The sequence below is a fragment of the Panthera tigris genome, chromosome C2 (genome assembly GCF_018350195.1).
Source record: "Panthera tigris isolate Pti1 chromosome C2, P.tigris_Pti1_mat1.1, whole genome shotgun sequence".
NCBI classification, from domain to species: Eukaryota; Metazoa; Chordata; class Mammalia; order Carnivora; family Felidae; genus Panthera; species Panthera tigris.
In genome coordinates this window covers 26,085,341-26,112,670 of record NC_056668.1, presented here as the reverse complement: position 1 = coordinate 26,112,670, position 27,330 = coordinate 26,085,341, and the positions used below count along the sequence as shown (strand labels likewise).

The following is a 27,330-nucleotide window of genomic DNA, read 5'->3' as shown; positions in this document are numbered from 1 at the left end:
GAAAGGAGACTGACAAAAGTAATTTCTGGTTTCTATCTTGGAGAAGATAACCTCCCACTATAATACAGAAAATTTTCCATTATGGTATTCCAAAGATGCTGGACAATAACAAAGACTAAAAGTGTCCAGTCCACTTCTCTACTTAGCTTCACAAAATCAACAAACACCCACTTCTATATTTAAATTTGCAAACAGCAGTAGCAAACCATGATCTATAATATAATCTAACTTATAATTTATATTATAATGTATTATAATATTTTATAATAATATAAACCATGACCTATTTATAACATCCATGACCTATGGATATGACCCTTAGATCTATATCATGAAAATGTCTCCATCGTGACATTTTATAATCTGTGGATTAAGTTGTAAAGTTAAACACTACCAGCACACCCTATATATAATAGTAGAATATTTGTTAAAATAAATAATTGAGAGATCAAGGGTGAACACAGAAGTAGATAATACAGTTCTGCAAGTAGTCATAAAGCTATAGTTGACATGACTTACTTCCTCTACCACAACTTCCATGTCCCTTTGTTCTTAAAAAAAAAAAAAAACAGATTCATCTACCTACTCCTTATTACCAATCCTCCAGTATTATTCCATACAATTCTCTGAAAATATTCTGCATATAGATCCATTTCCGCAGGCCATCTGTCTTTCCAGACAAATTAGATAGTGAAATGTTCTGGCACAAGCTTTGCCAACAGAGAGGATATCTCTTCCCTGTTTTCCTTCAAGACCACTTCTAAGTCTATAATAGGACCAGAATCCAGTTCTGGCTGGTGCATAGCCATCAGTAAACAAACTCATTCATTTTCCCCCAATCAACTCATCTAAGGGAGATTCCCTCTGCAATCAGATGCAAGAGTTGAGGGGAGATGTGGTCATACAGCAAGGGTAAGCTTATTGGGAATATGAATCGCTTGTTTATTCAATTTAATTTGGTCTTTTGGAACTGAAATCTGGCATTTCAACTTAATGTTAAAGGGCTGCTACACCATCTAAGTGTATGACTTAGGTTCAGATATCACCCAGTCCTTAATGTACAGTGCAGGTCCTAGGAACACTCAGGGTGCCATGACCAAAAATTTAATCTCTGTTAGGAACAAGGAGAAAACCAAAAGCTGATTCTCAAGAGGAATAGTTATCTGCCAGAGACAGCATTGTAATTTCCCTGCCATAGACTTCATTCATCCAGATCTGCCATAGATATTTGGATCCCATAGGTCTTAAAAGATACACAGCAGATCTACTGGTCCAGCTAAAAAGCCTTCTCTTGCTCTGGAAACTACCAACCTGGAAGGTAGGCCTTTGGGCTCCTTGGTTAAAGATTTGGAGTAAATGTATATGCCCCTTCCAAAATACAAAAAAGACCACCAAGCATTGTGCTGCTTTTTTAGTAGTAAAGGAAACAAATCTCACAAATACTGAAAAACAGAATCAGATGTTTTGCTCATATCTATACTCTATCCAGGAAAGGTTTCCACTTCACAGATCTGAAGGAAAAAAATCAAATATTAAAAAGTATCCTACCTGAAACTTTTACTTAGTGTTAATCTCTGGAAGAGAGAAATAAATAATGTCTTAATGTAAAAAGAGTGGGGCCTAACAAATACTTACTCTAGAAGGTATTTTATCTTACTTATTAATTATTTAGGCTTATTAAATCTTTAATCTCTGGCACGTTTGGAAGTTACAGAAATTAATAAGGCACGTGCACAAAGATGACTCCAACTCATAAAGCATTTCATATTTTCCGGTACCTACCACAGGCACTGTATGGCTCTTTTTGTAATCTCAATAAATGTTTCTTTGAATAACTGATGGGATCATCATTAATGTGGTAGAACAGAAATAGCATGAACTTTGGAGCCTAAAAACATCTAGATTCAAATCTCATGTCTAATACTTATCAACTCTGTGACTTGGGGGCAAATTAGTTAGACTGAATAATGGTCCCTCCAAAGATATCAACTTGCTAGTCATTGGAACCTGAGAATATGTCACCTTACACAGCAAAAGGGACTTCACAGATGTGATTAAATTAAGGATCTGGAGATGGAGGGATTATTTTGGATTATCCAGGTGGGCCCGATGTAAGGAAGGTAGGAAGGTCAGGGTCAGAGCTTTGATGATGGAAGCAGAGACTGGAGGAACACAGCCCTGCTGAAACCTTGATTTTAGAACTTCTAACCTCCCAAACTGTAACAGAATACATTTATGTTGTTTTGGATGACTAAAATTGTACTAATTTGTACAATGGAAAACTAATCCAGACTCTCTGAGCCTTAGTTTCCTTGTGGGAAAATAGAACTAATATATTTACACTTTGATGATTAAAAATAATTTTAAAGCACTCAGCACATAGTAAGTACTCAATGAGTGGCAGCTGTTATGACACGTGCTGTATTGTTAGAGGTGAAGCTTAGCATATTAATTAAAAGCTTACACGCTAGAATCATACTAAAGGGTATTTCTTTCCAGGCTCTACCATTGGCCAAGTCTAGGTTCATCTGTAAAATGAAGTTAAGGATAGGCTCAGCTCATAAGACTGTTGTGAGGATTAATTGAAAAATTTGATATAAAATACTGAGCCCCACATCTGACCCAAGGTTAGCACATAATAAATATTGGCTCCAACTACTACTGCTATTCCAACTACTGCTGTTTGTTTTTGCAGTTTCACCACTGAAGCATTCAAAAACTATCTCTGTAATTTAAAAAGACGTCCCTGTAATTTCCTGCCACCAGATGACTACATCTTGCCATGGCCACTCATTCTGAACTTCAAAGAATGAAGTTGGCCTGGGGCTTAAAATGGTAGCTCTATCCTGGGCTCACCCAGATTTAACCCTAACTTTAATTCCCCCCAATTCCGTTCCAAAAAGAAGAAAAAAAAATCTCTTTATTAAAATAACTAAACTAGGCTTCAGTAAACATTAATAACTACTAAAACCAATAATGTTTTTGCTTTAGTAAATCACATCCTACGGTACAATTACATTTCTTCTTTCTTGTCCTAAGCATGTCTTTACCAGTTTATTCTCAACTGTTTTTTATACACCAGCATCTCTTCCTGACCACTACATAATTTAAAATATATATCCTAGTGCTCACATTTTCACAAATCATGAAGGGTGTTTTAAACAGCCCCTGTTTCAGTACCTTTCTTACACTTACAAAATTTTGTTATAAATTAGAGATAAAATATAATAGGAAATATAAATCAAAATGTTGAACATGCTTAGACATGATTTATTACATCTTAAAGCACTTAGAATGGGCGCCTGGCTGGCTCATTCAGTAGAGCATGTGTCTCTCAATCTCAGGGTCGTGAATTCAAGCCCCACGTTGGTCATGGAGCCTACTTGAAAGAAAGAAAGAAAGAGAAAGAAAGAAAGAGGCACTTAGAAAGTGAAAAGCTGAAAAAATAGAAGGAATTAATTTCTGATTTTCATGAGATTTTCTTCTGATAGTATACTCATGAACATCACCATCATTGTCACCATGAAAAACCAGAAAGAGAAAAAACATTCAGCTTACATGGGAACAATTAGCTTTCTATTTTAGCTGGAAGGCTAATGTGTGTATATTCACAATACTCACATTTGTGCTCATTCACATCAAATGAGTTAGTTGACGTAAGAACTTTCTTGTCAACAGACAAAATTTGAATTAGAGTGCATGTATAATTTGTCAATAAAACTAAAATACTTTTTTATATATATTTTATTTTTCATTTTTTTTTTAATGTTTTATTTATTTTTGACAGAGAGAAAGACAGAGCATGAGCAGGGGAGGGGCAGAGAGAGAGGGAGATGCAGAATCTGAAGCAGGCTCCAGGCTCTGAGCTGTCAGCACAGAGCCCGACGTGGGGCTCGAACCCACAGACCACGAGATCATGACCTGAGCCGAAGTCTGACGCTCAATCGACTGAGCCACCCAGGCGCCCCAAAACTAAAATACTTTTGAAGGCACCTGGGTGGCTCAGTTGGTTAAGCCTCAGACTCTTGATTCTGGCTCAGGTTATGATCTCGGTTCATGAGATATAGCCCTGCGTTGGGATCCATGCTGGCAGTGCAGAGCCTGCTTGGGATTCTCTCTCTCCCTCTCTCTCTCTGCCCCTCCCCCACTTTTACTTTCTCTCTCTCTCAAAATAAATAAATAAACTTAAAATAAAAACACTTTTGAGAGTAAAAGGGAGCATACTGTTAATAATTATGTCAGAAAATAGATGTAAACTGGGACTGACCAGAAAATCTGGGCATGTTGTCAATGTGGTCCTCATTGTTTGAGGAGATGTGACATCACCCTGGATGGAAGCATCTGGAGGGAAGGGAAGAAGGTACAACCACTACACCAGTTTAAAGCTGACTCCACCTGAATATTTACCATTCCCCTTAGTTGGTGGCAAAGTATCCTTGATGTCAACTGAAAGAAAACCAACCTCAAAATAGGTTGGTAAACACTTTATTCATTGCCTCGCTGAGAACTATAGCCCAGGAAACAGTATCTCAGATTGGTCTGAAGAACGCCAAAGCTTGTTAGCTACAGGAGATTGTAAATACAAAAAGGGGGAGAAGTATAAGTGATTCCAAGCAGTTCTCCAAATTTTTTCACATCACAAAATATAATTTGTTACAATTGTAAAAATTAAGGGTTATTGATTTCCACATAGACACGAGAAAGATCCTTAGGTCATCTTAATATATTATGCTTCTGTCATATCTGATTGTTTAAAAATATTACTTGCATGCCTCTGCCTATCTGGTTTTCCAGTTCTTACTTTTTGTTTTTTGGTTTTTTTGAAAGTTTTATTTATTTACTTTGAGGGAAAGTGGGGGAGGGGCAGAGAGGGAGGGAGACAGAAAGAATCCCAGGCATGCCCCATGCCCCGTCAGCATGGAGCCCAATGCTGGGCAAAATGTGGGGCTTAAACTTACAAACCATGAGATCATGACCTGAACTAAAAACAAGAGTCAGAGGCTTAGCCTCCTGAGCCACCAGTCACCCCTCCAGTTCTTGTTTTTGATTCCTCCTTGATGTCAGTTGAGACAGTCACAGAAGGCTTACATTGGTCGCATAGGGCAGCTGTAGTGCACATTTACCAGGCTGCTTGACACTCTGGGTTTCAGGCTAACCTAGAACAGTGATCCAAAGAAGGGAATTAGAAGCTCTAGATACTCACTGTCGTTCTTCCCATTCCCATGATTATCTTCTTTCGTGATCTATTTCTGATGTAATTTCATGCACGTTTATTATTCAAAAAACTTTAGTATCCTTGTGTGCTAGGTACGTTCAGAGATGAATAAGAATTCTTAAGGAGCAGCAAATCATATAGAAAGATCAGAACACGAGCATTCATCAGTGCCATCAACATTGGCCTTACTATGTAATGTAAGCAGAGGTTTGGAAATGTACATACAAGCTAGTGATAGCATGTGGGGAGGGGTGCCTAAGAAAATCTGATGAAATAAGGGATGCATTTATAGAAGGTGTAACCCCTAAAATAAGAACAAACCCTGTGGGAATTCCAGGCAGGGGAAACAAAATTAAAAGGACCAGAAACTTGAAACTTTGGTGCAGAAAGAAACTAGAACATTTTCATGTAAGCGTATACCGGGCTACTGATGGGATATTGAGAGTGAAAATGAACAGGAAGGCTTTGAGAGTATCATGAAGGATTTTGTTTGCCAACCTAAGGAGTTCAGAGTTTAACTCTTCCTGAAAACCCTTATAAAAATATATACATTGGTGTGGGTCTGAAAATCTTTATATACATATATTTTAGGCTCAGGAAGATTCAAATGTACTTCTAACATTGAGAGCCCCTGAGATAGGAAAGTTTTTAAACTGGAATTAGAAGGGGGTAGGGGTTACAGCTTAGAGGTAAAAACCATGTGGTGATAGAATGGCTGGTAAAGAGGTGATGTACAGGGATGCATATAGAATTTAGTTACATCCTAGCTTTCTGGCTTGGGCTACTGGATTGATTTTAATCACATTAAACTGTAACCAGACAATGTTCCAGAAGATTTCACCCAAGGAACATGATGTTTTCTCAAAAAAAAAAAAAAAAAAAGTTAGATAGGTACTACTTTAACAGCATATTCAATGCATCTGAACTTTATTTTGTGGTGGAACAGGAATTTGGAAGATGCTGACATTTTTAAGTGTTGAGGCTAATAATTCATTACCTTCATAGTCTTTTATTAGGCAGGCTAGAGGAAAGAGCTATCCCTTTGGTGATATGCAGACAAAGCAATTCCCACACACCCCTCTGAAGAAGATGCTACAGACAGCTCTGCTGAGCCTTTATATGGCAGTGCTTTTAACAGAATGTTTTTGTTTTCATCTGGTTATCAGTTGTAAAAGGAGGATGCAGGGTGCTGAATGCTATCTTTCCTGTTTTCCAGATTTGACAATTAAAGACCATGGCTGAACACAACAGGTCCAATACTGAAAGGACATGTGCCTTTCTTTTCCACTTATTTCCAAATGTCTCATAATTTCTTTGACAAGCAGAACAGTATTCTGTTTACCCCTAACCATCATTACACCTCAGTAATGTGAAGGAAGAGGCAGGAGAGAGAGCAGAGCTGAAGAAAGACAGGGTAATAATTAGAAATATTTAGATAATGCTTACTGTATGTCACAAATGGCTCTTTCTTTTTTAAGTTTATTTATTTATTTTGAGAGAGAGAGAAAGTGAGCATGAGCTGGGGAGGGGCAGAGAGAGAGAGAGAGAGAGAATCCCAAGCAAGTTCTGTGCTGTCAGCTCAGAGGCCAAGGCAGGGCTTGAACTCAGGAACCTCAAAATCATGACCTGAGCTGAAACCAAGATCAGATGCTTAACCAACTGAGCCACCCAGGCGCCCCTGCCAGAAATGGTTCTAAACACATTTAATTTTGCTCTCCTAACAGCCCTTTGAAGTAGGTACTATTATTATCTTCATTTTTCATAAGAAAACGGTGGCATAGAGAAGTTAAGTAACTTGCTCCAGGCTACACAGCTAGTAAATAGCAGAGCTGGAGTAGGGAACCACATCCAGCTTCCAGCGTTGACACTATGGACCAGAGCTGAGGAGTAGCTACATCCACACCTCTGGGCCTGGTAAGAATTTGTTTCCATTGGACAGATGTATACTCTGCAAGTTGTCTGGGAGTTAAACCAGTTTACCAGGGCCTTGGAAGAGGGTGCTCATGTAACATATATCCATAGGTTTCAGAGAAGGAACCAATGAAGAGAGAAAGGTTGAAGACCTAGGAGAGTATAATAATTACTGGAACAGGTTCTGGAGAAGGTGAGACAAGATGAGACTTCCATAGGGGCATCTCACTGTCAGCACAGGGCCTGCTTGGGATTCTCTCTCTCCCTCTCTGCCCCTCTTGACCCACCCCCACCTCTCAAGATAAATAAATAAGCAGAAGAAGAAGAAGAAGAAGAAGAAGAAGAAGAAGAAGAAGAAGACTTCCACAGACGAAGGACTACCTTTCACCAGGAGAAAGGACAAGTGAGGCTATAGGTGACTTTTTAAACACACATTGAAAACTGAGGTGAGTCACACCAGATGAGGCAAGAAGAAAACCCGGTGCAGAGTGTGAAAAGTCAGAGTGTTTGGGGAGTGGATGGTTTGGAGTTTTCACGTAGAGGTGGCTAGACAGGTTTGGCAGCATCAGAGGCAGGACTGGCCTCATGGCTTGTGGCTACAGGGGTTAGGGCCCAGTGCAAAACGAAAATCAAGACTCCTAGACAAAAAAACTGTCAAGAATTTCAAGATAACAGTAGTGCAGTGCTGAAACAGGCACATGCACAAGGTCTTTCTGAGTGTGGGGCCTTACGAGACTCTGAGGTCACATGCCGCTCAAAGGCTGAGGGAGAAATGATTCTGTAAATCTGGGCTGGCATCAGCCTGACTCTACGCTAAATCAGATTTCTGAGTCACTTCACTTCTTCTAACCAAAATCTCTCTCCATAAGGAAGAAGAGAATCAGGTGGTGAGTAAATCCTGCCCCCTCAACCCCCCACCCCGCCAGGCAGTTTTCTACCTCCTGATTTTGTAGCTGAGTGAAACCATGACTCTTTTTCTGTAATAGAGGGTGTTGATTTTTATTTGTGAGCAAGTCTTGCTTATCATCCCTAAGTCTTCCGCTCCATAGTAAAAACATAAATTATTACCTTAAAAAGTGTCTATATTTCAGGGCGCCTGGTGGCTCAGTTGGTGAAACTTCTGACTCTTGATTTCAGCTCAGGTCACGATCTCACTGTTGTGAGATTGAGCCCGAGTTGGGCTCTGTGCTGGCAGCACGGAGCCTGCTTGGGATTCTTTCTCTCTCTACCTCTCTCTCTCTCTCTCTCTCTGCCACTCCCCCATTCTCTCTCTCTTCCCTTCTCTCTTTCTCAAAATAAATAAACAAAAAAAAGTGACTATATTTCTTAAAACAGGGATCACATCTTCTAATAATACAAAATCATTTTATTGTAAGAGACTAGAGAATATCCTCGCAGGGTTACAGGAAAAAAACAAAAGGTGTTTCTGTGGAGGAACTTAGAGACTATTCAATTGCCTATAACTTGTTAAATGAGTTACAAGTCATATTCTATAAACATTACATAGCAGGTTTCAAATTATATTTAATTTCAGAAAATTGACATTTTATGAGGGTGTTTCCTTCCAACATAAATGTCACTTTCTTACCAAAATAAATAAATAAATAAATAAATAATAATAACAATAATGTTTTTCTAAATAGAATTTTTTTTCAATTATTAGCTGGAAATATTTGCTTTAGAGCTAATGAGATAATCAGATATTTGTTTAAATACTTGAACAACCTGGCTTGTGTATATAACTCTTATAGTTATTTTTGTTGCCATGAACTCTCAAAGATACTGAGCATTCCTGGTGGTTATGTTTTTAAAAATATTTATATTATCAGATTAGCTGAAACTATTTTAACTATGCTTGCAGAGATTTTGTGGCAGCCAAAAGGCACATGAAGAAACATTTTCAAAATAAATAAAATTGTAGAGATAAAACAAAGCAGGTAGTATCTTCTAGTCCTCCCTCCTGTCTTAAGAACATTTGTTAATATAAATATGCCATTTTTGAAAATCTGTAAACTACAACCATTTGGTTGCATATGTACCTCATTTTTTTTTTCTTTTTACTACCACTATAGAAAATTTCATGGAGTCAGGTTCACATCAAACTTTGAACTGGCTAATTATTATGTCTGTTCTTTGAACAGTCTGTCAAAATCTCTCTGTTTTTTTCATCTGTGTAATGGAAGTTTTCAATCCTGAAATGATTCTAGAAGCACCTTGGAAAATGTAATGCATATAGAGAGGAGCGATTCACATCACCCTGTCTTTTAACCCTAACGTCATGACATTGAAAGGCTTGGACATATGCTCTGAACCACAGTCCTTTAACAATAATCATTATATAACAACAACAACAACAACAACAGCAACACTTACAGGGCTTAGATGAGGATTGAATGAGACTATATTATTAAAAACATGCTGCTCAACTATAAATATGTAGGTAGATACATGGATAGATGATCGATCGATAGATACAAACATACATAAATAGATAATAAGAGAGGCATATCATGCTGTGGGAACACGAAATTCCCAACATAATATAAGACATAATATGGATGCACAAATAATTACAGCACATGGGAAGATTATAAATGCCCAAAAAGTAGCATATGGGAATAATGTTGACTGATAATATTTCATTTTCTAAAACACAAGTTAGTCGGATCAAGATGCCTAAACTGGCATATTAGGAACAAAGTTTAGGCATCTGATCTAACTTGTATTATAGGAAAAAAGAAGCATGATCAGTCAGCATTATTAGGTACAAGCACAACCAGTCACATAATTTGTGAGGCTCATTACAAAATGAAAATGCAGGTCTCTTTGTTAATTGTTTTGTAATTTTTTTTTAATGTTTAGTTGTTTTTGAGAAAGAGAGAAAGAGAGAGAGACAACAGAATGAGCAGGGGAAAGCCAGAAGAGAGGGAGGCACAGAATCTGAAGCAGGCTCCAGGGTCTGACCTGTCAGCACAGGGCCCGAAGCAGGGCTCAAACTCACAAACGGTGAGATCCTGACCTGAGCTCAACAGACTGAGCCACCCAGGCGCCCCTCTTTGTTAAAATTTTATTGGGAATTTCAAAACAGTGACAACTGAACAGTAAGCCAAAAGGGCAGGGGCAGTTCTAAGTTCAGAACTGCCCGGGTGGCTGTGCTGGTATTTTCCTCGTAGAGCAGAAGGTAGCCTATGCCTCCCAGAAGGTCACATAAAATAGGGAATTCTCAAAATATAAGGAGGGATCGATCATGTGCCAGGTAGCTAATAAAGATAACAAAAGTCCATTATAGAAATAAAATATTTTTCTCAGGCAGGTAATCAAAGTTATGAAGTTTGGTCTACTTATTCATTTCACTCTGAAACTCAGAAGTTTATCTTGTGAAGAAGACCCCGATAATAACATGTTTGTACAACATAGAAAATACATCCACAGCCTCTCTCTTCTTTCCAGCTTCTTTCCCTCAGAAACCATCTTAGACGTCCCCCAACATTTTTTCAAATTAAGATTGATCTTAAACCATTCCCTTCGTCTGACAAAATCATCATTTTTCCATTGCAGTGAGAATGCATTGTATGTACGTATGTACGTAATCCGACACTTCTGGCTTACATTCTCTCAGCCCAATCATGTGATTCTGGTAGAGCTGAGCTGCCCTCCCATACCCCTATATTTCTGTTAATGCCAATGAGACCCGGGCCCAGCCAAGTTTAAAAACCCTTTTTCCCAGCCACAGTGGTCTGATAGGGACACTGTCAAGCTTTAATATACACACCAACCAACTAGGGATCTTTTAATAGGCAGATTCTAACTCAGAGAGTCTGCATTTCTAAGAAGCTCACAGATGAAGCCTCTGCTGCTGTTCTGTGCACAACACCAGGAGTAGCAAGGACCTAGATGTCTCCCCCAGGGTCTAGGGTTCTGCACTCTAACCAAACCAGGCCAGTCAACACACAGAAAGCCTAGGGATGGCTGAGCAGAGCTCAAAAGAGAAGAAGGAAGGACCATTTTGTTTCTTCAGTCCATTGTACCTGATGCCAGTTCCTCCTCACTCCAGGCACACAGGCCAATAAATCAACTTTTTGTTTAAATAAGGCTGAATTGGATTTCTTCGCTTGCAACCAAAAGAATACTTAGAGTATAAACTCTTTAGATCTAATCTGACATTGCCCAAGATGTCTTAAACAAAATCCTGTTCCTTATTTGCTACATTTGCAACCTACCTACCTTAAAGAATTTTGAATTCTGATTCATGATTAAAAGAAATAACTAGGAACAAATATGTAATTGCTAAATTACTTGTTACATGTTAGAAAGCCACTTATTTTTCTATTATATTAATCATTATCTAAGTAAAGCTAATATAATACTTTAAGGCTTCTCTTTGATCAACTGAGTAAAAATATGGTATTCATTAAAAAAATTTATTTCTACTGTGCTAGCTTCCTGTGTTTCCTGTTGACTTCTCCATGGGTAGCTATACCTCTGGAACCAGAACAAGGGGTACAATATAGCTCCAGTCTGTTGTGGGGAACAGACATTTGTAGAGCTAAACTGGTATCCTAAATAATATGCTGTTGGGGTCTAAAATCACACCAAGTTCATATATGTCTACAAACCACACTTATCTATAAAAGTGTAAACTACTTGTTATTAATTCTTGCTAAAAATAAGTTTAGATCATTGTGCATTTTTAAAATTAGGCTGTTAACTGCACTATGGACTAAGTTAGTCATCCTCTATTCACATGGCATAAATTATTAACCACCCTTCGAGAATAGATGGGTGGCAATTCTGAAGACAAGGTTAAGTAAACACAGAGAAGTCTTCCTAGTAAAAAATGAATCATTGCTCTGAGAGGTGGTAATGTCATAGTTCTCTGAAACAAATAGAACAGATATTCCCATTACAAGTACAAATAGTAATCAGCAAATTCACAAAACATGGTTGTTATCCTTTTGTTAGAGCAATTGGTATTTAGTTCAAGCCACAGTTTGTCAAAACTGTCATTCTGTAAAACTAGAATAAATCCAAATAGCAAAACGACTTTCCCAGGTCGGCTCTTGCTCACAGCCTTTATAGGCCTCTTCCTCTGAAGGCCTTATCCGTGCCCTCCCACCCGTGTGAGGTGCTTGGCATGGGCTCCCCTGGCGTCCGCAGAACTATACCACACATGTTCACTTTTCTGAATGTCTCACTTCCTTTTCCTACAACCCTCTGCATAGTTAAGTATTTAGGACAAAGTTAGTGTTTTAAATATCTGTTTACTACATGGACGAGAAGGTTGGCAGATGCTACTTTACAACCAATTTAATCCAAACATAAAGGGCACCTTACATTTGTAAGATGCTTATGTAATGCTGATGTAATCTGCTTTGAAAAAATTCATATAGCCTCGGGTTTTTTTCTTTTCTTTCTCTGTTAACATGAAGGGGACCTGGGTGGCTCAGTCAGTTGATCGTGGACTCTTGATTTCAGCTCAGATCATGATCTCACAGTTTGTGGGATCGAGGCCCACGTTGGGCTCTGTGCTGACAGGGCAGAGCCTGCTTGGGATTCTCTGTCTGTCTCTCTCTGCCCCTACCCCACTCGTGCTTTCAGTTTCTTTCTCTCTCTCTCTCTCCTCAAAATGAATAAATAAACATTTTTAAAATTAAAAAAATGTATTAACACGAAAAGGTTTCGTTTTTCCCATATAAAATAAAGCTACCCAATGTTGTTGAATTTGGCTAAAAAAAAAACCAACAAAAAACTATAGGTGTTGTGATTGGCTTCAAAAACCTTCAAATTCAAAGTAATAACCAAGGGTTTAATACTATCAATGAGATAAAAAAAACAGATAAGTACTTTACACACTGACCCAACTAAAGGAAGGAACTTGTGTGTTTTTTTCTGCCATGAATTATATCAACAACTACCACTAGGGGGTGCTTCATCTCTTCTTATTCACAGTAAATGGACTGCTGCACTGAAGGCACATGCAGCTATACCCATAAGCCAGTATTTCCATTCTTCATTGGATGTGCAGGTTAATTTATCCCCCAATTTTATATTAACCAAACTATGGATATATTTGATATGTTCAAAACAATAAGTTCACTTCTGTTTATTGAATATTCATCGATTTACTCTCAAATGATCACTTTTCTTGAGACCTTAACTCTGAATGTAATTTTTCTGTTTTCATGGCTCTATGGACATGATAAAAAATGTGTTCATAATCAAAAGCCATAGATTTTTCCATTCCAAAAATAGGTACCAATTATGTATATGCTTAAAAAAATTAGAGGGAGAAAATAATTTGGCAACTATCTTTAATTTAATTATGATTTCTCTAACTTTGTCAGTGAATAGCACACTTAGGGTCTCAGTAAGTTTTCCATGATGTTCCAGGCCAAAATAAATAGCCAAAGTTCTATTCGTTAAGTAGTTAGATTTAGCAACTTAAGAAGTATTTAGGTTCTAACAACTTAATAGCTATTTGTAAAAAAATATATACATAACAGAAAGAAAAAAATATTTCATTCATTATTCCACACTTACTTATTAATTATCAGTTGCTGTTTAACAAATTACCCCCCAAATTTAGTGGCTTAGAAAACAAATACAGTTGACCCTTGAACAACACAGGGGCTAGGCATACCAGCCCCTCTCATAATCAAAGATCCACATATTAACTTTTGACTCTCCCAAAACTTAACTAGTAATAGCCTACTGCTGACCAGAAGCCTTACCGATTATATAGCTTATTAACACATATTTTGAATGTTATACCGTATTCTTACAATAAAGTAAGCCAGAGAAAAGAAAACATTATTAAGAAAGCCATAAGGGAAACTACATTTACAGTACTGTACTGTATCAGAAAAAAAGCCATGTACAAGTAGACTCACACAGTTCAAACCTGAGTTGTTCAAGAGTCAACTCTATTTATCATCTCATCATTTCTGTGGGACAGGAATTAGGGAGGGGCTTACCTGGACGGCTGTCTCAGAATCTCTCCTGAGGTTGCAGTCAGGATGTCAAGTAGGGCTGGACTTCCAAAACAGCTCATTCACATGACTGTTGACAGAAAGCTTCAGTTCCCTGTTGGCTGTTGGAAAACAGGTTCAGTTCCTTGCCACGCAGGTACCTCCATAGGGCTGCTGGAGTGTCTTTACAACGTGGCTGCTGGCTTCCTCAAAAACAAGTGATCCAAGGGAGAAAGCAAGCAGGTGTTTGCAATGCCCTTTATGACACAGATTTGGAAACCACACACCATCACTTCAGCCATATTTGATCTTTTAGAAGCAAGTTACTGAATTCAGTCCATACTCAAGGTGAGAAAAATTAGTCTCCATCTCTTAGAAGAAAACTTATCAAATAATTTTGGACACATTTTATAATCACTATACTTCTCAGTGAGGTCCATGCACCTTTGGGCACTATATTGGTTAATTTGTGTCAACTTGACAGGGCTAAGGAATGTCCAAATAGCTAGTGAAACATTATTTCTGAGTGTGTCTCTGATGGTATTTCTGGGAGAGATTAGCATTTGAATCTGTAGACTGAGTAAAAAAGATTGCCCTCCCAGTTCAGGTGGGCATCACCTAATCTGATGAGGGCCTGAATAGAACAAAAAGGCAGAGGAAGGGCAAACTTGCTCTCTGTTCTCTGCCTGAGCTGGGATACCCATCTTCTCCTGCCTTCAGACATCAGCACTTCTGGTTCTTGGGCCTTCAGATTCACAGTGTGATTTACACCATTGGCTCCTCTCATTCTCAGGCCTTCAGGTTTGGATTCAACCTCTACCACCAGCTTTCCTGGGCTTCCAGCTTACAGACAGGCGGATCGTGAGACTTCTCAGCCTCCAAAATCACATGAGCCAGTCCCTCATACTATGTCTCTTTCTATATATGTGTGTATGTATGTATGTATGTATGTATGTATGTATGTATCAATCTATCCATCCATCCTACTGGCTCTGTGTCTCTGGAGAACCCTGACGAATATAGGCATTGTACACTCAAACTTTGGAATCAGATTAGAAACCATAGCCTCGTGGGGCACCTGGGTGGCTCAGTTGGTTAAGCTTCCAACTTCGGCTCAGGTCATCATCTCACAGTTTATGGGTTCGAGCCCCACATCCTGCTCTGTGCTGACAGCTCAGAGACTGGAGCCTGCTTCAGATTCTGTGTCTCCCTCTCTCTCTGCCCCTCCCCACTCACGCTCGGTCTCTCTCTCTCTCTCAAAAATAAATAAACATTTTAAAAAATTAAAGAAAATAAAGAAACTGTAGCCTCGTTTCCTGTTCCACATTGATTTCCATGTGCCATCTGCTTGTGATCACAGTGACCTCAGAACACTCAGCTTCACAAAGTTATGTCTGTTATAACAGCAATGTACCACAATCCACAGTTGAAATTGTAAGCTACCTGAAGCTAGTAGTTCATTTGGTGGCCAACAGATGTTGCTGTGTTTCCCTTGAAATTTTAAAACATGTCATACAGCTCCTGTGAGTTCATTGTAGCCCCCACTGGACTATCCCAGTGCAAATTAGGGATCCATAGACTTAATTACCTTTTTCTCAGAGATGAAAATTAAGGTTGAATGTATATTTTAAAAAGCCCTTCTAAACATGTCAATAGTTTCTGTATTTGTGTTTCAAACAAATTATAAAAGAAAAATGAGGAAGCTATTTCTATCCATAGTATTGAAATAGAATGAAAGTTTTATCTTGTTATAAATGCGTGTGGAATGTAAAAGTATTCAAGAGCAGAATATTTTTCCTCTGCCCATTTTAGCCAAACTTCAGCTGAATATGAAGAAAAAGCAGTACAAGAATGAAAAACACAACATAAAAAGAGTTCAGTTTAAAAAACAATCAGTATCCAAGAAATATTTCCTTCCTTTTTATTAAAAAAAAAAACACCTTTTTTAAGGGTTTTTAAAAACTTTTTTTTTAGGCTTAATTTGTTTTTGAGAGACAGAGAGAGAGCATGAGTGGGCAAGGGGCAGAGAGAGAGAGGGAGACACAAAATCCAAAGCAGGCTCCAGGCTCTGACGTGGGGCTCAAACCCACAAACCATGAGATCATGACCTGAGCCAAAGTCGGATGCTTAACCCCCGCCTCAAAAAAACACCTTTTAAAGATTCTCCTTTCCTAATATAATGGTATTTTAGAATTGGCCTGGAGTCTGTGCCAAATGCTTACACAGAACATCTATTTCCTCACCCACAGGAAGTTAGTCTTCAATAAAAAGAAAGCTCAGGTAATGAAAGATCTTCCTGTTAATTACAGCAGATAGAGAAACAAACAACAACAACAAAAAAAACCCAAAAAACAAAAAACACATTTCTCTTTGCTCTTTCCTGAAACCTCACTAAAATAACAAAAAAAAAATTTTTTTGAGGGCATAATGCCACAAAAGCAGAGAAGAAAGAAGAGGTGATGATAGTAGAGAATTACAGTCCACAAAATAGAGGAAGATGGAAAGCTGATAACCTAGTTGTAAATGGCTTATGTTTCAGCTTTCTCTGCTCTGCTAAGTACCAGAAGAAGAAAAATCCCAACTATAAGCAAGTTGAGTCATGCCACAGAAACTCAGAACATACCATCAATAGAGGCACTAGGTTTGCAAGTAGGGCTGAAAATAGGAGAATTTGTTAAAAGTCTTTTTTTTTTAATGTTTTATTTATTTTTGAGTGAGAGCATGCAAGCAGGGAAGGGGCAAAGAGGGGGGAATAGAGGATCCGAAGCAGACTCTGTGCTGACAGAAGGGAGCCCAATGCGGAGCTCAAACTCACGAACTGTGACAGCATGGCCTGAGCCAGTCAGACCAAGTGAGCTACCCAGGTGCCCCTGTTAAAAGTCTTAATAAGGAGTTAGGAGGTTCTTTAGTCCATGCAGGCACATGACTTCTATGTATCTTAGAAGATTCCTGCTGATAAGTGAGATGTTCAGTGAGTCTACTCTCAGAAGTGACATCTCTTCTACTCTGGGCCTTAAGAAAGTTGACCATCAGGATTACACTCCATCATGCGAGATAGTAGAGAAAGTCTTCTGGGAAAACTGTCTAGCCCTATAGATATGGGTGACCAGGAGTCCTACAGCAAGACTGCCAGCTCCTTCCTGATTGCTCCACAGTGAAATCTGACACTTGATAAGCTTTCTGTGAACATACAGCCTCCAATCAGTACTTTAGTGCCCCACTCTTTTATTTTGAAATAACTTATATAAAAATGTCCAGATCAGAACAAAGATCTCCTGTATCCTTTTTATTCAGTTTTCCCAAACATTAACATTTTACTGAATATATATGATCACCAACCTCCTCTTTCTCTCCCCTTCCCCATGTGTGTGTCTGTGTATGTACACATGCATGTGTATAGGAGGTAATGCGCTCATTATCATTAGTTGTATTCTGAACCTTTTAAAAGAAAGCTTTGGGCTAGATGTCCCATCACCTCTTAAACTTCTAATGTACATTTCCCCCAAAGAAGGACATTTTTCTACCCAAGTTTGCCAACTGTCTAAACTGTTTGGTTTTTCCTTTTTGATGTAGGGTTGTGCCAAAGAATATGTGTTATTTTGGGTTTTTATGTCTCTTCAGATCCTTTCAACCTAAAACAGTATTTCTCAGTCTTTGACATCTTTATCAGTTTTAAAGAGTACAAGCTTCACATTCTATTGGATGACCCTCACAGTGTATCTCAGGGCCAGATGCAGGTTATGTATCCTGGACAGGAATACCATGGAAATCATGGCGAGCTTTTCTCAGTGCATCTCATCTGGGGGTACAAACGTAGCAAAGAAAAAAACAAAAGCAAATACTAAGTATCAGAAATTTCTAAAAAGTTCAGGAAAGGAAATGAAGCCAGAGTTTTACTATTGTAAAGAACTAGGAGGAGTCTGAGACCCCTGCTTGCAAGCCAACAAATTAGCCTGCCAGAGTTTCATGGTTACTGGCGAAAGAATGAAGATTCCTGGACCAGAAGCAAAGAATTTCATTTCTCACAGAATAGCAAGCAGCGTGAACCTCACAGTTGCTGTGGCTTCCCTGAGGACCCCTGAGTTTAGGGAACCCCAGTCTTTTATAATGGGCTGAAAGCAAGCCTGTATGACCTTTGCCCCAGAGTGGACATTAAACAAACCTGTCCCCTGTCCTGGAGGGAGGCAGTCACTATCTTCCAAAGCTGTTGATTATGCATACACTCTTAAAATGGTAGTCTGGAACAAAAGCTGTCAGTGTCTCTAGTAATAACATGTGCCAAAATGCAAAAAAAAAAAAAAAAAAAAAAAAAAAGGCCATGAGAATTGTCTCCCAACCACTACGTGACTCACTTCTGAAAATAATTGCATAGCCATAATAGAGTAAATTCTGGATATTGACTTAACCAAAAATTGTGACTTAAATACATTGGGAATGGGGAAGAATGGAAAGAGTGTGCTGAGAAAGGTGAAATCACATAAAAGACAGTGAATCCTAATAGTCTATAGTAGGAAATGATTAGACAAAATGTAAACTAGCAAACAAGAAAGAGAAGTAAAAGTGTGTTATTTTTTAAAAAGGAGAACAAAGTGTTGAATCTGGTATTGCCTCTGAGATATAGTTTTCATAGAATGGAAAAGTTGGCCCAAATAACTGCTTTTTTTTTTTATCATAAGCTATTTGACATCTTAAATTATGCACACAATTATTTTCATAAAAATTAAAATACAATGTAAAAAGACAAAAAGAGATTTCCTGGAGCACAATAGTTCTGTTATAACCGTAAGATTACATATTCAAGAAATTTAATCTGCCCTCAAATGTCTCTAAGTATCTAACAGGAATACAGGCACCTGATTTTTTGAAAAAGTGTCTTTCAAAGGCATAAAGCCAGCCCCCTTATCTTCAGGACCAGATATTCAGTGAAGGTCTATAGGACAACACCCTCAGCCCTAGTAGGTATGATTGGATTTCCACTCTAGCATTCACTGGGCTCAGTGATTACATGCCCTCCTCAAAGAATAGTGGAAAGAGAAAAACACCTCATTGCTGGTGTAGTGTCTGTAATAATCTCTCCCAGCTGCTCTGGGCTGTATCCACAACAAAGGAAGCTTGACTTTGTGCAGCCCTCCAGGCTGTTAACTCTCAGGAGCCCATCTATCCATGCCGGCAAATATGGACAGGAGCAGAGGTGGGTGAAGGTGGAAAAACGATGGTGTTGGGATGTTATAAAAAGTCAAGTGTTATCTCATTTAATCTCTTCTTCCACATGTAGGTTATTGTACTTAAAAAAAAATCAAAAGTCATGAAAGTGTATATAGAGGAAAGTAGAAGCTCCCATACCCTGTAGTAGGAGGGAATGAATCAAGAAAGAGGAAGGCATAATGTAGGGAACGGAAATCAGTGTAAGAAAGGGCTAAGGGATTCAACTAGATGACATAAATTGGGATCGCAAAATGACAGCTGTGCACTGGCATAGATGACATCCAGTTCCAATTTGAGTAGTCAAAAAGATCGGGAAGAAATTTCCTCAGGTACGAGATCGGGAAGAAACTTCCTCAGGTACAATATCCCAGTAGCTGGCAAAGACTTTGTGTTGAATAGGGGTTTCTGAGCTGACGCACACTCATACTGAGTGGGCATTATTATTTATTATCTCAGGCCAGCAGGCATAAACAGGGTGATGGACATGTGGTATGAACAAAAGAATATGCATGAAAAAGTAATCATAACTTACTACATGGCAAACCTGTAGCTATTCTTTATAATCATGTGAACACTGAATACTAATCCAAACAAAATGATAAGATAACCAGAGTGGAAAGATGAGTGAGTGGATGAGGGTACACGAGTGTGATAGGAATGGGAGGGAAAGAGAACTAAATCCTCATTTTCTATAGTAAGAACCTGATAGATAATGCATAAAACTGAAAAATCAAGAAGTAGCCAAATAAGCATGTTATTTAGAAATGAAAAGGTAAACACCAAATTAGGCCGCTAAATAATTGGTGAATGCAGTTTCCTTGGAGAAAAGAAGATGGGCAGAAAAGGAATTGGTGTTTTTCATTATTATTTGCCTTTATGTTTTACATATATATATATGTCTTTAATATAAATAAAAAGTAGGGTTTTTTTGTTTTGTTTAAGAAAGAAGGGAAAGATGGAAGAGAAGAAGGAAAGAAGGGAGCAACGTGTCTACTTTTCATCTGGTATAAGCTAAAAATATTCATAGAAACGTCAAATCCAAACTGCACTTGGTAGTTCCTCTAAAGTATACTTATTTTGTTTTGGTAAGTTGCAGGTAAAGAGACAGACAAAACCTATAAAGGGAAGAATCCCCCTTAATATTTACAGGAATGGGGAAATAAGGGCAGGCTGAGATGATGCTCTGGCATGCCTTGGAAATACATGTTCAGGAATGAGTTATCCACAGTATGCTTCCAAAGCCATAAACATTGCATTTTTTATTTTCTTAGCTGAGTTTTCAGTTACCAGCAGATGTTATTGAGCAATCTGGAAATAGATATTGTAAAAATAAAGCAAAAAAAAAATGTCTACCCACACCTTTTCTGTCATTGCTATGTTCTTGTGGTTGACACTACTTCACTCTAACAGATATTGGCTCTTATAAAGCCACCAACAGCCCAATTGTCATTTGATTTTCAGAAATATTAACCAACATGGTGTAATTAGAACCAAAGAAAATGTTGTGTAGATGACACGTTGTCATCACTGACTTAACCCCCTCAGAAGTTCGGGGAAAGGTCAAGTTTTTATTTATTTCTTTTGTATTTTTTTTAAGTTTATTTATTTTGAGAAAGAGAGAGAGATTGCATGAGCAAGTGCAAGCAGGGGAAGGGGCAGAGAGGAAGGGAGAGAGAGAATCCCAAGCAGGCTCTGCACTGTCAGACAGAGCCCAAGGTGGGGCTGGACCTCATGAAACATGAGATTATGACCTGAGTCGAAACGAAGAGTCGAATGTTTAACCAACTGAGCCACCCAGGTGCCCCGGTCATGTTTTCATGTCTACCAATGATGCATTTTGTGCCCTGTATGAAGGTTGTTTTTATTTATTTATTTGTTTGTTTGTTTTAATTTGTTTTAATATTATTTATTTTTGAGAGAGAGAGAGAGACAGAGACAGAGCACCAGCAGGGGAGGGGCAGAGAGAGAGTGGGACACAGAATCTGAAGAAGGCTCCGGGCTCCAAGCTGTCTGCACAGAGCCTGACACAGAGCTCAAACTCATGAACTGTGAACTGTTAGATCATGACCTGAGCCAAACTTGGACGCCCAAGCGACTGAGCCACCCAGGCGCCCCTGGAGGCTGTTTTTAGAGGTTGCTTCCTGGTGGATGTATATTCCTGGTGCCCCCAAACCCGCTTGCTATAGATACAATTGTCTTACCTTCTTGAGTGCATTTAACTTATCAAGCCATGAAAAATTGATAGGTACAATGAAACTCAGCTGGCACCAATTCCTAATAAGGATGTCCATAGTATTACTTTTTAGCACTATTTCTTAATAGATTTTCATTATAAAACATTTGCTAACTCAGCTCAAATCCTTGGACTCAAAAGTAGGAAAACCACCTAACTTAATGTCCACACCCTTAAGCAGCCACCCCTTGCTTCTGTTAGCACAGTGGAACCAACACAGTAGGACGGGAAAAAGATACATATTTAGAACTGACTTACTAGACTCAGTAGAACTGACTGACTCCATGAGTGTCTTGCTGTTTTTGAGATATTTAACCTCTTTGAACCTAGTCTATCAGGAAAATCAAGAACGTAACGTTCTTCTTTACACATGTTCTACCATAGTAAGTACCTTACTTACAGAAGACACTCATCAAATACAAATGCTTCCTTGCCTCTTCTTGAAGGATGGGGAAAGAGTACACAGGCTTCATGCCTACTTTTCCTTTTACATGACTAGGTTCCACACGCCCTCCTTTTGCTTGGGATACAAGAAGAAATTAGCCTATGAAAGACCTCCTTGTGACTTGTATTCAATTCTCTTCAGAGGAGGTAGAAAATCAGATCAACCCCTTGCTCTTTCACTTTTGAGTCTGGACTTCTTAAATAATTGAGAGAGATTTTTTTTTTCCTAGTGACACTGTCAAATCAAAGGCTAGCCAGGGCCAACTGGATTGCCCTCTTGGGAAGGGGTCTCTTAATAGAGATTGCTTGATATCAGTAACTCACTGTCATCAATTTTCAGGAAGTTAGGAGGAAAGGCAGTGAAGAAAAATCACAAACTATAAGAGACATAGAGGTGGGGATAAAATTTTTTTCATAAATTAGCAGTTTATAAGGAGGAATTCCTCATCTTTTCTCTTTGGGTATCATCTATAATATGATCTTATGTTCGTGTATTCTACACAAAATGGAAAAATTTTAGAGGTCCTTAAAATAGATAACCCCAATGTGCAGATATAGAAACTGTTCACAGAGACCAAGAGTCTTGACCAAAATAATACAGTTAATTAGTAATGGATCCCATTTCTGTCCATGCACTTTCTTTTCATGTATACAAGTGTGTACAAAACCTGTATTTTTGTGTGCTGTAGAGTTATGTCACTGCATTGTTGTGCTATTTAACAATTAGATACTAGGCTTTCGATTTATTTTGAGGAACTCTCAACAAAAGTTATGCTTTCTATTTAGGTGAGACAATTTAAGTGGCGAGTATAAGAGGAGAAGCTGGGCGGTTTGAGAATCCAAAGAGAAAATAAGGAAATTGTCTGACACCCCATTGCTAACTCTAGAAATAAAAATGAGACTGTTGCTTCCCTCCTTCATATTGTTCTTAGGTCCTTCTCTGAACGCAAAAACGTCAAAGATGCTTTGCTAAAACCCAGAAAGCTGCTATGCAACCTACATATGAAATTATTTCTCTCTGCCTTTAATCCTGAAGATCTAGAATTCTGCTATTTAAGAAACAAACATGTTGTGTCAGAAGGAAGGAGAACATAATACTAGACATCTGAATCAACTGTCAATCTAGTTTTCCAGCTTGTCATTGCTCCTTAGACACTGTGTGAAGATCTCTCAGAAATGAAACTGATTTACCATAAAATGTGCCTGTTTTCCATTAAATCTTGCTCGTGGCTCCACTGAGGCACTGAAGTTACCAACATGTCATGGGTTCACCCTGCAGGGCCACCTCTTGGTCTTGTTAGTCCAGAAAATGAACCATGCATAAGAGAGGCCTTGGGGAAAGAGATTTTATTTGCATCAGTTATTTTGCACATTGCTTAAACTAGAGATGTTAGCAGTTCTTTGAAGAGAGCAGCATTAGTCAGACCCTTGGGGGCAAGAGTGGGAAATGGAACTTACCCTCTCACATGCTTGATTGAAACATGTCAGTTGAGGCAGGCATAGGGCAGGACATGAGAAATCTGTTTTCAGAGGCTTGGTAGAATGGGTGAGGGCAGAATAATCCTTCCTATCCTAGTTAAAATTCCAGAGCTGCTGCATGCCCATCATATGACTTTGATGGAGCCCTTTAACCTTCAAAATTTACTTTCTTCATATGTAGAATGGGCATGATGTGACTAACTCAAGAAGTTGTTGTTGGAATAAATAACATATGGAAGGTCATCGTCCCAGTTGTGATCATCAGTATGTACACATAAATGTCATCAATCTTAATGATCATGATCCTGATGATTAGTTGTTTTAATCCAGGCACTGCCATTTACCAGCTATATAGCTCTGGGCGCAGAATTATGAGTTTCAATTTCTTCCACTGGAAAATCAAGAGAATCATATTTACCTTGCAAAGTTGTTTGGAGGACCAGAAATGGTGTATGGAAACTACCCTGTCCCAGTATCCAGACCAGCTCAAGTATATTCTTATGATAATTTGTTGTTCTCATTGCTTCCATGGCTACCTATTATTTACATAATAATTTGTTTATGCTTGAACTATGTCATGTTTGATAATAAGGTTGGCTCTTCCTGATATGATAAATTTTATACACCAGTTCATCTGATAAATGTTTACTTAAGAAATAGACAAGGCTTCTGTTTCACTAAGTGTCTGTTCCACCTCCCTTGGGCATAACTACTCAAAAGACTGTGGCTGAGAGTCAAACCAGTATCCTCTACTATGAGCAGGACTTATCAGAGCCACTGTGAAAGGGACGCCCAAAACATTCCCCAGCTTATAGAGATATTTACTTTCAGCAATTTTGTCAAGGCAGAAAACACAACCAGGACCTCTCTCTGCCCCTCTCCCACTCATGCTTTCCCCCTCTCAAAATAAATAAATAAAAACTTTAAAAAATAATTTAAAAAATGGGCACCTGCGTGGCTCATTTGGTTAAGTGTCTGACTTTGGCTCAGGTCATGATCTCGCGGTCTGTGAGTTTTATTCCTTCTGGCCTCAACTTCCTGAGTGTCTATTGTCATATGCTGGTTTATCTGTAGAAGAAAAATGGACTTTACTGAATAGCATTCCGGACTTATTAGTCATCTAGCCTACACACTTGATACCAGAATCTTGAGTCAATTGTTAATTGGACCCACATGGTTGTAACACATCTTTTAAACCGTGCCAAAATGCATTCTTTTCAAGTGAAAAGAAGAAGAAGAAGAAGAAGAAGAAGAAGAAGAAGAAGAAGAAGAAGAAGAAGAAGAAGGAGAAGAAGAAGGCGGCAATTGAGAATACAGAGCTCAAAATATGGAAGAACATGTAGTTTCTTTTGAAATCCTAAGTACTTATTTTTTTTGGCTCTATGGTGCCAGTCTATCTGCCTACCTCTTCCTACCAATTTAACCCTCTTTGGCAGCTGTTACTTAAAGATTCCACTACCAGAATTGAAGTTGTCCTTCTAGAGATCTCTCTAAGGATCCTAAAAGCCCTACTCTTGAATTAGGCCTATTTTTTTCCTCACAGACCTATGTTTCTAAATGAGATTTGTGAACTAGTTGATGAAGTTGAAACTCCCCTTCAGGGAAGTTAGGCCTCTTCACTAACTATTCTATAATATGTTGGTTTCGTCGTCTTAGCCTGAGTTTCATCCCAAAAAAGAAGAGCCCGTGACAAGGCGAAAGTAATTTGGGGGCAGTAATCCTAAGGAATAAGAGTAAAGGTCCTGGTAGAGTGCAACTGGGAACAGAAAGATAAACCGAGGTGTATTATCAAACCGTTCATTACTGGGCAAGTGGACCTTGATCCTGCTGGAGACTCTGAGATGCTGTGTAAAATGTGAGTCAGAGTTGTTCACCTAGGGCTGAAACAATAGATGATTTGTCCAGTCTCCCATCCTCCACTGGTCAAGGGTTGCCCATTGAGATGTTAGCATTTTCTCCCTTTTGGGTTTATCCATGCAGAAGAATGGCTGAACAGGTTCCCACAGGCATCTCCCCACAGAGGTGACAAAGAGGCCAGAGCAGAAAGTAACAGTGTCACAGGGCAGCTAAGATGAGGTACAGTCTAGTTTTCACCTGCCACTGTGATGACTGAAGTAAAAAGAGCTCCTCTGAGGTAATATAAAGCAAGGCACAGAGGTGACCTAATTGCTTATGTGCCTGCAATGGTGTCATTCACATTAATAAGATTTTCTTCAGTATTTTGTCAACTCTCACAAACTGTAAACAAAACCTCATCACTTCCATTCTAAAGCCTGACAGCAGAGAGCCCGATGCAGAGCTTGAACTCACAAACTGCGAAATCATGACCTGAAGTTGGACGCTTAGCTGACTGAGCCACCCAGGTGCCCCAATAGTTAATGTATATTTTTAAAACTTCCCATGGGTCCACCTTATTTTCAAATTATACATTTTAAAAGTAAATATTTTAAAATATTCATTGAGCAGTTACCATGCAAGATCTTTTTGAGGACAAGGCAGGAAACAAAAAGAATAAAACATATCTTCCCCACAAGGAGTTTACCAACTACTCAGGGAGAAAGGATAAGACAGATAATTTTAAAGGTTGAGTGAAGCTAATAAAGGGAGTAGGAGCAATACTGAATATATGCTAAATTTGTAGCAGTTACTCAGCAGATGCTAATTAATGCTATAGAATCCTACACAGACATTTAGAAACATGATAGCCTGATCTGACATGGAAGGAAACAAACATGGATACAAACACATAGAAATGTTGGACAAAATAAAGTTAATCTGTTTTAAATACCTCTGCTCCAAAGAAGAAAAGAGCTATTTCCAGAAGTCAAAATAAAAAACTGCCTTTGGAGGAGTGCCTGAGTGGCTCAGTTGGTTAAGCGTCAGACTTTGGCTCAGGTCATGATCTCACGGTTCATGAGTTGGAGCCCTGCATCAGGCTCTGCACTATCAGTGCAGAGCCTGCTTGGGATTCTCTCTCTCTCCCTCTCTCTCTCTGCCCCTCCCCCACTCGTGCTTTCCCCCTCTCAAAATAAATAAATAAAAATTTAAAAAATAATTTAAAAAATGGGCACCTGGGTGGCTCAGTTGGTTAAGTGCCTGACTTTGGCTCAGGTCATGATCTCACGGTCTGTGAGTTCAAGCCCCGCGTCAGGCCCTGTGCTAATAGCTCAGAGCCTGGAGACTGCTTCAGATTCTGTGTCTCCCTTTCTCTCTGCCCCTCCCCCACTCAAGCTCAGTGTCTCTGTCTCTCAAAAATTAATAAACATTTGAAAAATGTTTTTACATTAATAAAAAATTAAAAACTGCCCTGGGAATCTAGAGCTGAGGTTTTAATGCCCATGAGATAATAGAGGCTGTGGCTTCACGGGGGTTAGAAGTGGAGGAGCTGGAATTGAGTCTCAAAATAATAGTCAGACCCACAAGGAGCTTCCTGGTTTATGAAAAAAATGAATCTAGAAAAATTATCCAACTAACCAAAGTAACAGGAAAAATCCTGCCATATAGATACAAATTTAAACTAGTGTGTAGTGCAAAATTTACAGCCAAAAAATTAGTATTATAATTCATACAGACCACTGTAATAGCTAGGGCTCATTCAGTGCAAAACTCAAAACTGATTCTTTTACATTTACAACCTAGGAATCACAGAGGCCCTCAACAAAATTCTTCATTGCAAATAGGTCTCCATAAAAATTACAGTATGCATGAATAAATGAACTACCATGATGAGAAACAGCAGATGCAATAAACAGAAAAACTTGTCACTGTGAAAAATGTAAAAAACAACTCTAAAATAAGTTTGTGTCGGTGAGCTTTAGCTGCATAACAAAACTCCCAACTTAAACGGCTTAAAACCACATCATCTCAATTTTTTG

At 38.6% G+C, this 27,330-nt stretch overlaps 1 long non-coding RNA gene across 2 annotated transcripts in view; it reads right to left on the bottom strand.

Annotated features, from left to right (window-relative positions):
* LOC122230592 overlaps positions 1 to 27,330 on the bottom strand; it is a 127,706-nt gene that overhangs the window by 10,801 nt on the left and 89,575 nt on the right. For both annotated transcript variants that reach the window (XR_006207588.1, XR_006207587.1), the window contains exons 4-6: positions 24,406 to 24,523; positions 23,435 to 23,846; positions 14,101 to 14,216 (exon numbers count right to left, since the gene is read on the bottom strand). This is a non-coding gene — a long non-coding RNA (uncharacterized LOC122230592). The remainder of the gene's footprint in view (positions 1 to 14,100; positions 14,217 to 23,434; positions 23,847 to 24,405; positions 24,524 to 27,330) is intronic.